Below are 13,689 nucleotides of genomic sequence, written 5' to 3' on the forward strand. Positions count from 1 at the left end.
AGAAAATAGAATGATATTGTAACTTGATATTTCGATCGATATAAGAATTTCATAATTATTTTCACGATATTTATAGATCCATGTTTATAAGTGTTTGCAATGTCACTTTAATGAAATAGTCAAATTATATAATTTATTATGGCATCTGTAATTAATCAGCATATAACAAAAATTAAATTAAATTATTTTTATTTGATATACTTACTTTCTGTATCATTGAGTTGCTATGATAATGTTTGAGTATCATTTGATTTTTTTTTTATATATAATTTGACTAAAATGTGTGCATGAGGTACATTATTTTTTTGAACTTCACAATACATAGGACAATTCTTCCATCAGCTCGTCTAACTGTGCTTGGAGAACATATTGTAGTAGATTTTCTATAATTTTTGTTTCACCATTTTCTTTTTTCTTTTTTTTTTCTTACTCACCATTATAATTTATTGTAATAAAAATATTTTAATGAGTAAGAGTTTGAGGCGATATTATATTATTATGAATTTCAAAATCCATTTTCCATCAATTATGTGATTTTTTTGCCTGAAGGGAAAAAAAATACAATTATTGTCGTGATAAAAGTATTTTGCAAAGTATTAGTTTGTTATTGAAAGTGTTTATTGTGGACACTTGTTTGCATGACATGTATATATATATATATATATATTGAATATAAGTTGATAGGAGAACAATATACAATTCTACAATTTTTTCTAACAAATATAACTATATTACTAAAGCGATACATGTTAGAAAATTAAAGTATCCGATAGTAATATAACATTACGGATTGACAATATATGGATACAGTAATATATATAAATTTGTATTTATATATGTAGATATTGGCATATATAATATATCACAAAATAATATGTGAAATCTATTGTAACAATATAATACGGGTAATAATGAGAAATTTATTATTTATAATTAAATAGGTGGTCATAATGTAAATGTTCAATGTTACATTTTTGTGTGTATGCATCATTTTTTTAATTAGATTATTAAATTCACTTGAAAATTGAAAGGGATTCGTGAATAATTTGTGTAAAATTAGAGATTAGTGAAAAAAATAGAAGCTTATAGTATTTGGTTTGGTTTATTTTTTCAAACTTTTATGTTGAATTTTTTGGTTTTCATTTTTTTGTTTTTGACATTATTTTTTTAATAACCCTTTTATTTTCTTTTTAGATTCACTTAATTTAATATTTTTTTTTATTTTTTAATTTTACTTTTAGATTTAGATTCACTTAATTTAAATACCCTTAGAAAATAATTTGTTTTTCGTATTTTTTGTGGAAAAAAATTATTCATATTAAATAATAATAATAACAATAATAATAATAAAAATTAGTACATGTTTGAATTTATAATTTTTTTACTACTATTTTACTTTTTAATTCTATTTATATTATTAGATGATGATGTAATGGGTTATTTGGGATGACCTAAATAAGTGCACTTTTTGTCTTTTTATGAAAAGATGTGCAGAAAAGTAGAGAGGTGATGTGATGGAAAAAAGATAAAAAGATAAAAAGATGGATTATTTTTGGATTGCCAAAAATATAAAATAAGTGCACTTTTTGACTAAATAAGTGCACTTTTTGACTTTTTAAGGTTTGGGATGATCTAAATAAGTGTACTTTTTGACTTTTTATCAAATATGAGTTGGGTTTAAAGTGATGTAGTAGAGAGGTGATGTGACTTAAATTAGATAGTGACTTTTTGGCTTTTTTAGAACACCCCAAACAATTCAAATATAAAATATGAAAAAATTTCAGTATCTTTAATCACCAAAACTGACAAAATATGAAAGACAAAAATTAAAAAAACATATTTAAAAAATAAAATCAACGAAAGTGGTTCTTGTTTAAAATTTTGACATCATATATTGGTTATTAAAATATCATGTAAAATATTATAGTTCATAAAATATAATTTAAACAAAAAGAAAGTGTATGAAGATAACCTATAAAATTTTGAGATGCAACACAAATCTCTATTTTAAAAACACATGTATTTTTCTCGTTTTAAATTTAAACGAATGCATATAATTTTAAGATTTAACTAAAATTATTTACAGTGGTTTGAGTGTGGGTTAGTGTGTTAGTGTGTGTGCTGTTGTTGGTTTCTTTACATTGCTTTAAGCAAAATTATTTTGAAATTTTTTCAAAATTTGACCTTTGTAATAAAATAAATTATGAATTTTTTATTTTATCAATTTAAATTTAAAATTTTGATTTATTTTCAATCTAAATCATAACCTATTTTTGTTATGTAAGTTGATGCAAAAATGATATTTTAGATATTATATATATATATATATATTTACATTGAGTTTAATAACTAAAATATATATTTTTTCCCATTAATTTTACCTAACAAATATGAGCGAATGATTGAGATTGAAAATAAATCAAAATATTAGCATTTAAATTGATAAAATTAAAAATTCATGATTTATTTTGTTACAAGGGTCAAAGTATAATTTTTTTTATTTAATATTTTTGCAAATAATAATAATAATAACATCAACATTGTTCTCATTTAGGCAAATCAATTAGAAAATTATAAAACCCTTAAAATATTACTGTTAAATTTACTTGCAATGATGTGTATTATTACATATTATTTATTGATTTGTTAATAAATCAACTAATTAATTTGAGTCTCCCCAATTAATTTCAAAGTTATGAGATTCAAGGTGAGCACAAGTTGACCCAAATACTAAATATATAGCAGATGACTTATATTTATCTATGAATAATAAAATATAAGTAGCTATATTCTAATAAATATCAATGTCAAAAGAAATATAAGTAGTTTGATTTTTAAAAACATCAAAAATTTAACAATCAATAAATATGTATTAAATTTCAACTCATGTGAATTTTTAAAAATAAAATAAAAAAAATATGTCAGTATATATTTCTCCTTACTACAATAAATGCCTTTAAAATTTGTAAGGTTTTATTTTATTTTGTTTCAAACCAATAGTGCTCTCTCTCTCTCTCTCTCTCTCTCTCTCTCTCTCTCTCTCTCTCTCTCTCTCTCTCTCTCTCTCTCTCTCTCTCTCTCTCTCTCTCTCTCTCTCCATATTCCTATACTTAAACCAAAAAAAAAAGAAAAAAAAAGTTCAAACTCCCTCTCCATTCCTATACTTAAACCCAAAAAAAAAAGAAAAAAAAGTTCAAAACTATGTCGTTTTGTATGCACAACGCACCCTATTGTACTCTATGTACAGCAGGCACCCCTTGTCTTTTGTTCTTCAATCATCATCAATGTAAAAAATAAAGGTGATGGTTTTTTTTTTTTTTGATAAGAAAAGAGACTATTTATATTTATATAGGACTTTTGGAAGTGGAAATATAATTTTTGAGTGTTTAACTCAAAAAATAAAGAGATAGTTGGTTTATATAAGACATTTTATGACTTTTAAAAAATATAATAGATTGGAGAGATTTAAAAAATATAAAAAATGATAGATTCTTCACATTTTTATAATAATAGTAGATTGTTGCTAAGGGCCTGTTTGACATACAAAAGGAGGATACTTAGTAGATGGTGTAGCTCGACATGTGGAGTTGACCTCATCCTTGGAAGTAGGGGTGCAATTTGGGCGGGCTCGGTTGGGTTGGGAGGTTGTTCAAGCTCAACTTAAGTTGTGCTGAGACTTGTCCAGGCCCGAATTGTAACCCGATATTGTTTATCCAAACCCGACCTGAGTTAAACCTGAATTGTTTGAGTTGCCTAAATTGCCTGATTTTTTTTTTTTTGCAACTACATTAAATTGTTAAAATTTGACTCTATTTATATTTTTTTTATTTATAAAAAATCATTAATGCCATCAAAACAAATAATTTATATAATGTAAGAGAGATACTGCTATAATAATAGTCCTTACAATTTATGAGTGAAAAAAGAAGAAGAAAGATTTTATATTATTTGTATGTATAATAATATATTCAATCTGATTCCATAATTTAAATTATTTTAATATTATGTAATGGCTAATAATTTATATGTATAATTCGGATTTTGAGTTGTTCGGATTGTTTGACGTCTTTGTCCAAGCTTGTCCAAATTTTATTTGGACTTCTGAAATTTTGTCCAAATCCGTACCAAATTTAAAAATATCTTATCCAAATTCTAAAAAATTTTAGATTGAATTCAAATTGTTTAGATTGAGCCAACCCAAATTATACCTTACTTTAAAAAAAGGAAGCCTTAGCAATTCAATGGGCATGCTTAATGGCCCACGAACTCAAGTTGTCTCAGGTAAAACAACAAGACGGTTATCTAGTTGTGTGTTTCTGAAAATGTACCTCCATGGTCTTGTGCTCCTATCATTGGGGATGTGAGATTACTAGCCTCCAGAAATTGTTTCTCGTTTAATTGGTACCTTAGATCTGCAAATATGGCAGTCCGTTGAACAGCTAGAGGAGCCTTAAATGGTCTTTTGCCCCCGAATTGGGTGTCATGTCCCTCATAGCTTTGTAATAGTTTATTTGGGATGTGCTATAAAAGTTTATATATATATATATTTATCTTTTAATCTTTTTTGAGTCATATTATCTCTTTATTTTTATGTATATATTTTATAAAAAATTAAAAAGTATATTTATTTGTGGGGATATATTTCCTGAATACCAACACGTGGCTTGGTGACGCCGACGTGTCAGCCGAGGTGCCACGTGTCCTGGTCGTGACGCCGAGATGATCTCGGCGAGGCCGAGGTTAACTCCGAAGATATCAGAATCCGAGATAAGCGAATAAGGGACAAGAGTCCTAAGACGAAGAGGGGACTTAACCTAGATAAGGATAAAGCTCTTAGGGAGTTTATGTTTATCTCTTAAAGAGTCCAAAGTAAGCACTAAATTGGAGTTCATAGAAGTCATACTTCTAGTAGGACTTGGATTGAATATATTATAAAAGAGAGGCACCCCCGTGGGTCTAAGGTATGCAATTTATGTTTTGAGTATTAAGTTTTGCACTTGATTATCTTTGAGAGATATACTGACTTGATCATCGGAGTGCCCCCGGGTGGAAGAACCACCGCCGGAGCCTTTTCTTTCTGTTACAGGTTGCTGAAGCCATCTATTCTGCCTGTGCTCTCCAGCTGGTTACTAAGCAGGCAGTGTGGTCAGATTTTCACCCACACAATTTGGTGCCGTCTGTGGGAACGAAGGAAGAATAGATGGTCAGTAACGAACAGCAGGAAAATATTGGGGATGACGCTCCCACTGGGAGTGGCAGACCAATTGACCTTGACATTGAAGGAGACAACCACAATACAGAAGCCCGTGACCAAGGTCACAGAGAGAAAGACGTCATCCAGGAAGGCAACACGTCAAAAAGGACAGACCAAGGAAAGTACTACAATGAAGATAACCTCCAGGTATGGAGGAACAGATGCCTACGGAGGGATGAGGAAGTAAAAGAATTGGCGAACAAGTTGGCAGACCTTCAGTCAGTCGTCAACTTCATGATGCAGAATAATGTTATGCAGCCACCATACCCGCTGCAAGATACGCCGATGCCAGCAACCAACGCCCAGAAGGGCGGAAGAAAAACAATCCCCGACGTCCCTCAGCATACCAGGAGCGGAAGGCATTCTCACCGGCCTTCCAGGGAAGTCGGACGAGAAGAACCGAGGCAAGAAGAGTCCCGAAGGACGCACCACATGAAGAATCCAGAGCCCAAAGAACATCGGCATGTTCAAAGGCAAGCACTCTGCTTTGACACAACCCATGGAGAAAGATCCAAACGGGCCCACCACGAGGACGAAAGCAGTGTACCAAAAAGACTAAAATCCATAGACAGCCGAGCTCCAGGAAGGAGCAAACAAGACCTGAGGGACTACCTCAAAAGGAGGCAGCAGAATGTTGAAGCTGAGGTAAACTCCCCAGTAAAGCCGAAGACAGCCTTCTCGGTGGAACTGGACAAATTCGAACCACCAAAGAGATTCAGTATGCCGAGGTTTCAAATTTATGATGGCAAGTCAGATCCAAACTTTCATATTGGACTATACTTGAATTCAATGGCGTTATATAGCGAGAACGAGCCGTTGCTCTGCAAAGTATTCCCCTCATCCTTTGGGGAAATTGCATCTGATTGGTTCCATAAATTACCAGAGGGAAGCATAAAGACATGGGAAGGCCTGGCCGAGATGTTTGTGGCCAGGTTCGTGACCAACAAGCTGCAACCCCTGAGGGTTGATACTTTGATGGCTCTAAGAATCACCAAGGAAGAAGGCCTTAGGGCCTATGCGAAGAGGTATTACGAGGTGTTTAACCGAATACCCGAATGCAACCAAGAGGTAGCGGTTGTGTCTTTCAAGAACGGCCTGAAAGATTACTGCCCACTACGGAAGTCTTTGGCAAAAACATTGCCAAAAAGCATGGAAGAACTCATGGCAATAATTGAGAAGTACGCCAGAGCCGAAGAAGATACATCGGGAAACAAAGAGGTAAAGCAAGAAAAGGGAAACGGCTCGCCGAAGCGAAGCCGAGGCAACAATGAGCCGACCAAACAAGAAACAGAGTTGAGAAGTAAACAGGCGGTAACGACGGTATTCCGAATCCTAATCCATAAAGTCCTAGATCAAATTCGAAACCAACCTTATTTCAGGGCTCCGGCAAGAGCACTAGGGGAATTCATGGGAAGGAACGTTGGTAGACGATGTGCCTATCACAATGAAGAAGGGCACCCAACTCAAGGTTGCAGAGCCTTGAAAGCACACTTGGAGGACCTGGTGAGACAAGGCCTTCTGAGGGACCTAGTCGATGAAGCCAGGACAAGGGAAGAACAGGCAAGGTTGCCTCAAGCACCAGCAGCACCGCCTCCCCCAGCACAGCTACCACAAGCAGGAGGACCGAGGGTGGTTAATGTGATCCACTCAAGGGTCAACGAAAACGAAGTCAGAGGGGAGACCCAGAGGGTAAGACATTTACAGCATATCTACCAAATCGGGGAGAAGAGACATCGGCCAGAAGAATGCCAAGGGCCGATGATAGCCTTTATTGAAGCCGACCTGGAATTGGTCCAACATCTACATAATGATTCCTTGGTAGTATCCCTCCAGGTAGGGGAGTGCCAAGTGAAACGCATCCTAATAGATCAAGGCAGCTCTTGTGACATCATGTATGTCAGATGTTACAAGGAGCTGGGCCTTCACCCTGATGACTTAGAACAATCCAGCGGTCCATGGTCGGCTTTAATGGAACGCCGACATGGCCACTGGGCGCAACAAGCTTGGAAGTACAAGCCGGCACTAAGAAGATCAAGACGGAATTTCTGGTAATTGACACGCCCTCACCATACAACATCATTTTGGGAAGACCGTGGTTGCATGCAATGGGGGCAGTTCCCTCAACGTTGCATTAACTACTACGATTCCCAACAGAGCATGGGATTGAAGAAGTCAGAGGAGATCAACTGCAAGCAAAAAATTGCTCCATGACAGTAATGAAGTCCACCTGTAGTATACGGGAGCCAAGGAAAGCAGAAGTTGAAGATGAGGACATGGAGGTCCTAGAAGACGTCGGGAAAGAACCAGCCGAAAAGAGCGAAGAGGCACTAAAAAAAATTTTCGTCCAAGAGGGCGACGAAGAGCGCTTCTTTCTTCTCGGCTCAAGCTTAGCTAGAGAAGAAGAAAGAGAACTGGAAGATTTCTTGAGGGCAAACATAGAGGTGTTCGTCTGGACACCTTACGAAATGTCTGGCATTGACCCCGAGGTCACTTGCCACAGACTGAACGTCAACAGGTCGGCAAAACCTGTGATTCAACGAGCCAGAAGACCGACATTAATGCACGTTGAAGCAGTAGAAGAAGAGATAGACAGACTCCTGGAGGCCAGGGCCATCCGAGAAGTTCAGTACCCAATATGGCTGTCCAACACAGTAGTAGTAAAAAAGAAGAATGGCAAATGGAGGGTTTGTGTAGACTTTACCAGCCTCAACAAAGCCTGCCCCAAAGACAGCTTTCCTCTGCCCAAGATCGACCAACTGGTAGATGCTACTTCAGGACATGAAAGAATGAGTTTTCTAGATGCATACAGAGGGTACCACCAGATTGCCATGTACCCTCCAGACGAGGAAAAGACCGCGTTCATCACCCCTAAAGGCCTGTACTGTTACAAGGTAATGCCTTTTGGGTTGAAAAATGCAGGAGCAACCTATCAGAGGTTAGTGACAAAGATGTTTAAGCACCTGATTGGCAAAACAGTAGAAGTCTACATCGACGATATGGTCGTGAAGACCAAAGAATCAAAGGGCCATCTTGCCGACCTAAAAGAGGTCTTCGACATACTCAAAAGATATCGGCTCCGACTCAACGCCTCGAAGTGCGCCTTTGGAGTTGGATCAGGTAAATTTTTGGGGTATCTAGTAACAAGAAAAGGCATTGAGGCCAGCCCAGACCAAATCAAGGCCATCCTAGAACTACAGAGCCCGACATCGGCAAAGTAAGTTCAAATGCTTACTGGAAGGGCCGCAGCCCTAAACAGATTCATCAGCAGAAGCTCAGATAAGTGCAGACCTGTCTTCAACCTGGTGAAAAAAGCCACAGACTTCCTATGGACAAAAGAATGTGAAGCCGCCTTAACCGACCTAAAAAAGTACTTGACCACAACTCCGGTTCTTTCCAACCCAGTACCAGGGGAGGAACTGTTTTTGTACTTAGCAGTCTCAGAACACGCAATCAGTGCAGTACTAATCCGAGAGGAAAAAGGGGAGCAAAAGGCTGTTTACTATGTAAGTAAAACTTTGGCCGACGCAGAAACAAGATACCTACCACTGGAAAAATTAATGCTGGCCTTAGTAATGGCTTCAAAGAAGTTGAACCATTACTTTTAGGCACACAAGATTGTGGTCCTAACAGAGCACCCACTGAAATCCTTGTTGCAACAAAGAGACTTAACAGGAAGGATAGCAAGATGGGCTGTAACCCTGGGCTAGTTTGACATGGAGTTCAGGCCGAGAACAGCAATAAAGGGTTAAGTTTTGGCCGACTTCGTCGCAGAACTCACACCTGAAACCATCGCACATCGGGCTCCATCGAGCGAAGATGAGTATTATCCCAACAAGCAAAAAGAATCCCAGCCAAAGACAAAAAAGCAAGAGAAGGAGAAGCTCAGACCCTGCAGCATCTACATCGGCGATACATTCAGACTATTCGTCGATGGAAGTTCAAACCGCCAGGGAGCAGGGGCAGGAGTACTGCTGATATTCCCAGATGGAGAAATAGTAGAACAGTCCATCCGTTTGGGGTTCAAAGCCTCAAACAATGAGGCAGAATATGAAGCATTAATTGTAGGGCTAAAGCTGGCAGCAGCAGCAGAAGCAGATGAGGTAATTGTTTTTTGTGATTCACAACTCATTGTTAACTAGTCAACAGGAGAATTTGCAGCCAGAGACGAAAGAATGTCGGCATACGCAAAGGAAGTCATCAGATTAGCAGCCCTATTTCAGAACTGCAGATTACTCCAAGTTAGCCGAGATGACAACACCCACGCCGACGCGTTGGCTAACCTGGCCAGTTCAATTCAAACTGGAAAAACAAGGACAATTATGATCGACTACATGTCGGCCCCGAGCATAGATAAACAGAGCACCGAACAAGAAGCAATGTGCGTGGACTTGGGACCAAGCTGGATGGATGCAATCATTGCATTCCTAAAAGAGGGGAAGCTGCCAGAAGACCATAAGGAAGCACATAAAATCAGACTGAAGTCGGCCAGATTCAATCTAACAGCAGAAGGCCATCTCTACAGGAGGTCCTTCACTAGACCGCTTTTAAGGTGCGTACACCCTTTGCAGGTTGAAGATTTTCTTTACGAAATCCATGAAGGAATTTGTGAAAGCTATGCTGGGGGCAGATCATTAGCCCACAGGGCCATTACCCAGGGGTATTGGTGGCCCTACATGCAAAAGGATGCCGAAGCCTATGTGAAGAAGTGTAAACAATGCCAAAGGTTTGCACCTTTGATACATCAGCCAGTTGCTAATCTGAACCCAGTATCCAGCCCTTGGCCGTTTGCCCAATGGGGCATAGATCTGGTTGGACAACTTCCCCAGGCAACTGGGCAGAGAAAATACTTGCTGGTAGCAATAGACTACTTTACAAAATGGATAGAGGCAGAACCTCTTGCCAAAATTCGAGATGTGGACGTCAAAAATTTTATATGGAGAAACGTTATCACCAGATTTGGGATTCCAAGAGCAATAGTTGCCGACAACGGAACGCAGTTTGACAGCAAACTCATCAAGAACTTTTGTGCAAAATTCAAAATCAAGAATTATTTCTCAACACCAAGCTTTCCTCAAAGCAATGGGCAAGCAGAGGCATCCAACAAAGTAATCCTGGATGGAATAAAGAAGAGGCTGCAGGCAGCAAAAGGAAAGTGGGTAGACGAGCTGCCCAACGTACTTTGGGCATATCGGACTACGCCGAGAAGATCAACAGGAGAATCCCCCTTTGCCATGGCTTATGGCACAGAAGCAATCATCCCATTGGAGATCGGCATCCCAGGGATCAGAACCCAGGGAGTAGAGAATGGCACCAATGACGTACTCTTAGCCCGAGATCTGGATTTGTTGCAAGAACGAAGAGAGAAAGCTGCAATTCAGCTTGCAGTATACCAGCAACAGCTTGCCAGAACTTACAACAAGAAGGTCAATCCAAGAGATTTTCAAGTCGGCGACCTAGTCCTGAGAAAGGTCGTCGGGAACAAGAAGGATCCCAGGGAAGGCAAGCTTGGCCCAAACTGGGAAGGACCCTACAGAATTACTTCAGTATTAGGCAATAGAGCTTATCGGCTTGAGGACAATGAGGGCAAAGCATTGCCCAGACCTTGGAATACTTGTAATTTGAAATTTTTCTATCATTAGATGTGCATCATTTTTTGGCCGATATCATCAATAAAGCCTTTTCAGAATTCTTTCAACACATATGATTGATAAAGTTATATTTATTGGAAACGTAATTAATGTGAACCCAAGTCAAACTCAGGTTCACATTGGGGGCAAAGAAAAGACAGAGATTATTCCTTAATTTACTTGTTGAAATTTGTAGCAATTTACAACTTGAAGTTAAGCCGAGATTATTCCTTATCTTCACTTGTTGAAATTTGTAGCAATTTACAACTTGAAGTTAAGCCGAGATTATTCCTTATCTTCACTTGTTGAAATTTGTAGCAATTTACAAGTTGAAGTTAAAACCGAGATTATTCCTTAATTCACTTGTTGAAATTTGTAGCAATTTACAAGTTGGAATTAAGCTGATTCCTTATCTTCACTTGTTGAAATTTGTAGCAATTTACAAGTTGAAGTTAAAACCGAGATTATTCCTTAATTCACTTGTTGAAATTTGTAGCAATTTACAAGTTGAAGTTAAGCCGAGATTATTCCTTAATTCACTTGTTGAAATTTGTAGCAATTTACAAGTTGGAATTAAGCTGATTCCTTATCTTCACTTTTTGAAATTTGTAGCAATTTACAAGTTGAAGTTAAGCCGAGATTATTTCTTAATTCACTTGTTGAAACTTGTAGCAATTTACAAGTTGGAATTAAGCCGATGTTGTTGCTTAAGTTCTCATAGCAATATGTGGGTTGCTTAACCCTAAGAAAGATGCTTAACACTTGTTGAAATTTGTAGCAATTTACAAGTTTATGTTAAACCGACATATGATCACCCGCTAAGGTATACAGAAATTTACAGGTTAAAGTAAAGGATAAGTATATTATTTAAACACTTGTTGAAATTTGTAGCAATTTATAAGTAGGTTAGACCGACATCACTGTTCAATATTTGTTGAAACTTGAGAAGAAACTTGCAAAGTTTACATTAAGTAGTATATGTTTTATACTTGTTAAAATTTATGAAAAGTTTGCAGGTCAGTGTCTTGCCGAAGTAAAAGTTTTATAGTTATACCCGAGATATATAACCCCGAGAAGATGACACAAAGGAAGCAAAATGAAAGAGCATGCAAAAATTTCTAAGTATAGAACTATGCAGAAGCAATCAACAGAACATCAGAAGATTAAAAACATTCATAGAAAGAACAGTTGCAGTTACATATAGAAAAAGCTACGTCGGCCATAAGAAAGAGTTTTGCATTGTCCAGAAATTAAAAGAGAGTACAAAGTGCAAAATGCAGAAAAAAAAGGAAAAAGTACAAAAAACATTTTAAATCAAGACTCTTCAGTATTAGCAGCTGCAGGGACTGGGACCTTGGACGATTCTGGTGGAACCTCCTCGGCAACCTTTTCTGCCTCAATCTCGACATCAATCTCGGCCAGCGTTTGGTCCAAATTCTTTTCAGGCAATAGAAGGTCAGATGATAGTTGGCCAATGGCAACTTCCTTGGATGCCTCCCCAACCTCATCACCTTCCTCATCCAAGGTTAAATCCATGACTTGCTCAGCAGGAGGAGGGGACTTGGTTTCAGCAGTATCCTTGGGTTTCCTCACCAAGGCCTCATCATCATTTCTCTCTTCATCCTCATCCTCGACATCAGCCTCAGTCTCCGATTTGTCTTCAACCTGACTTGGAGGAGGAAATGGTAAAGGAATGGCATCGGCATTGCGAAAGGGCGAGTCCACAGGGAGATCAAGCCTTTTTATCAGGGACATCCAACCAAGGGAAAATCCCCTGTTGCATGCCTGCCTGACTTGAAGTTTATAGTCCTCTGTAACGTCGGCCATGCCCTGGGCATAGGCCTTTTCATCAGCCTCTTTGACTTCGGCCTCCTTGGTGGCCAGAGCCTGCTGGAGCTCCTTCTCAGCCTGGGCCTTTTTTACTTCGGCATCTTTCTTCTCAGCTTCAGCTGCTTTTCGAATAGCCTCAGCAGACTCCACTTTCTCTTCGGCCATCTGCTGGGCCTTAGTAGCAGCCTCGGCCTGGTCCTCCAGTTTTCTCATCTTTGATTCAAGAGATTTGATCTCCTTCTTCATGGAAGATGCTTCCCTCTTCATATCAACCAATCTCTGCCGATTTTCAAAAGATTGCATTGAAAATGAATGGGCGTGCTGAATGGCCTGAAGAAAAACAGAAGTGTTAGAAAATATTCTCAGTAAGAAACAGAAGGAAAAATCACAAGTGCAAACAGGAACACTTACTTGAACGGAGTGTTGGAGCATGAGAGCGTAATTCTCATACTCGCTGAGCTCAGCATTTCGTTCCAAATCCTTTGGAAGGAGAAGAGCAGTGCTGAGGGCGACACCAACGTTAATATCGTCGGTACTTTCACTGGCCATAATAGGCCTATCTTCCAAAGTTAGTTCTGGGGCCCAGGGAACGTCGGGCTTCTTCGACGCCGAGGTCGTCGCAGACGATGACCTTGGCCTCTTTGATTGTGTGGACCCCGAGGGTTGGGTCTCAGCAGATCTTTTTGTGGAAGCAGAGGTAGTCTTTTTGCTCTCAGCCAGTCGAGAAATAGGCAAAGCATCCTCATCCTCGGCGTCAGTGGCCTTGGCTTTGGGCTGAGCCTTTTTTACTCTCTTCGACTTTGGTGGGGGCATCGCATGCGATGGTACAGCATCAGCGTCGATTGGAAGGTCGGCAAGAAGATATTGAACGACAGGCCTTGGACGAACCATCTCGGCAGTCTTTACAAGTCTTCGTCGACGTTTACGTTCTGGAATTGGTATTAAGTAGGGGCCGAAGTGGATGGAAGATCGGCTGGG

This window comes from Camellia sinensis, chromosome 3, assembly GCF_055761805.1.
Source record: "Camellia sinensis isolate YWXY chromosome 3, ASM5576180v1, whole genome shotgun sequence".
NCBI classification, from domain to species: Eukaryota; Viridiplantae; Streptophyta; class Magnoliopsida; order Ericales; family Theaceae; genus Camellia; species Camellia sinensis.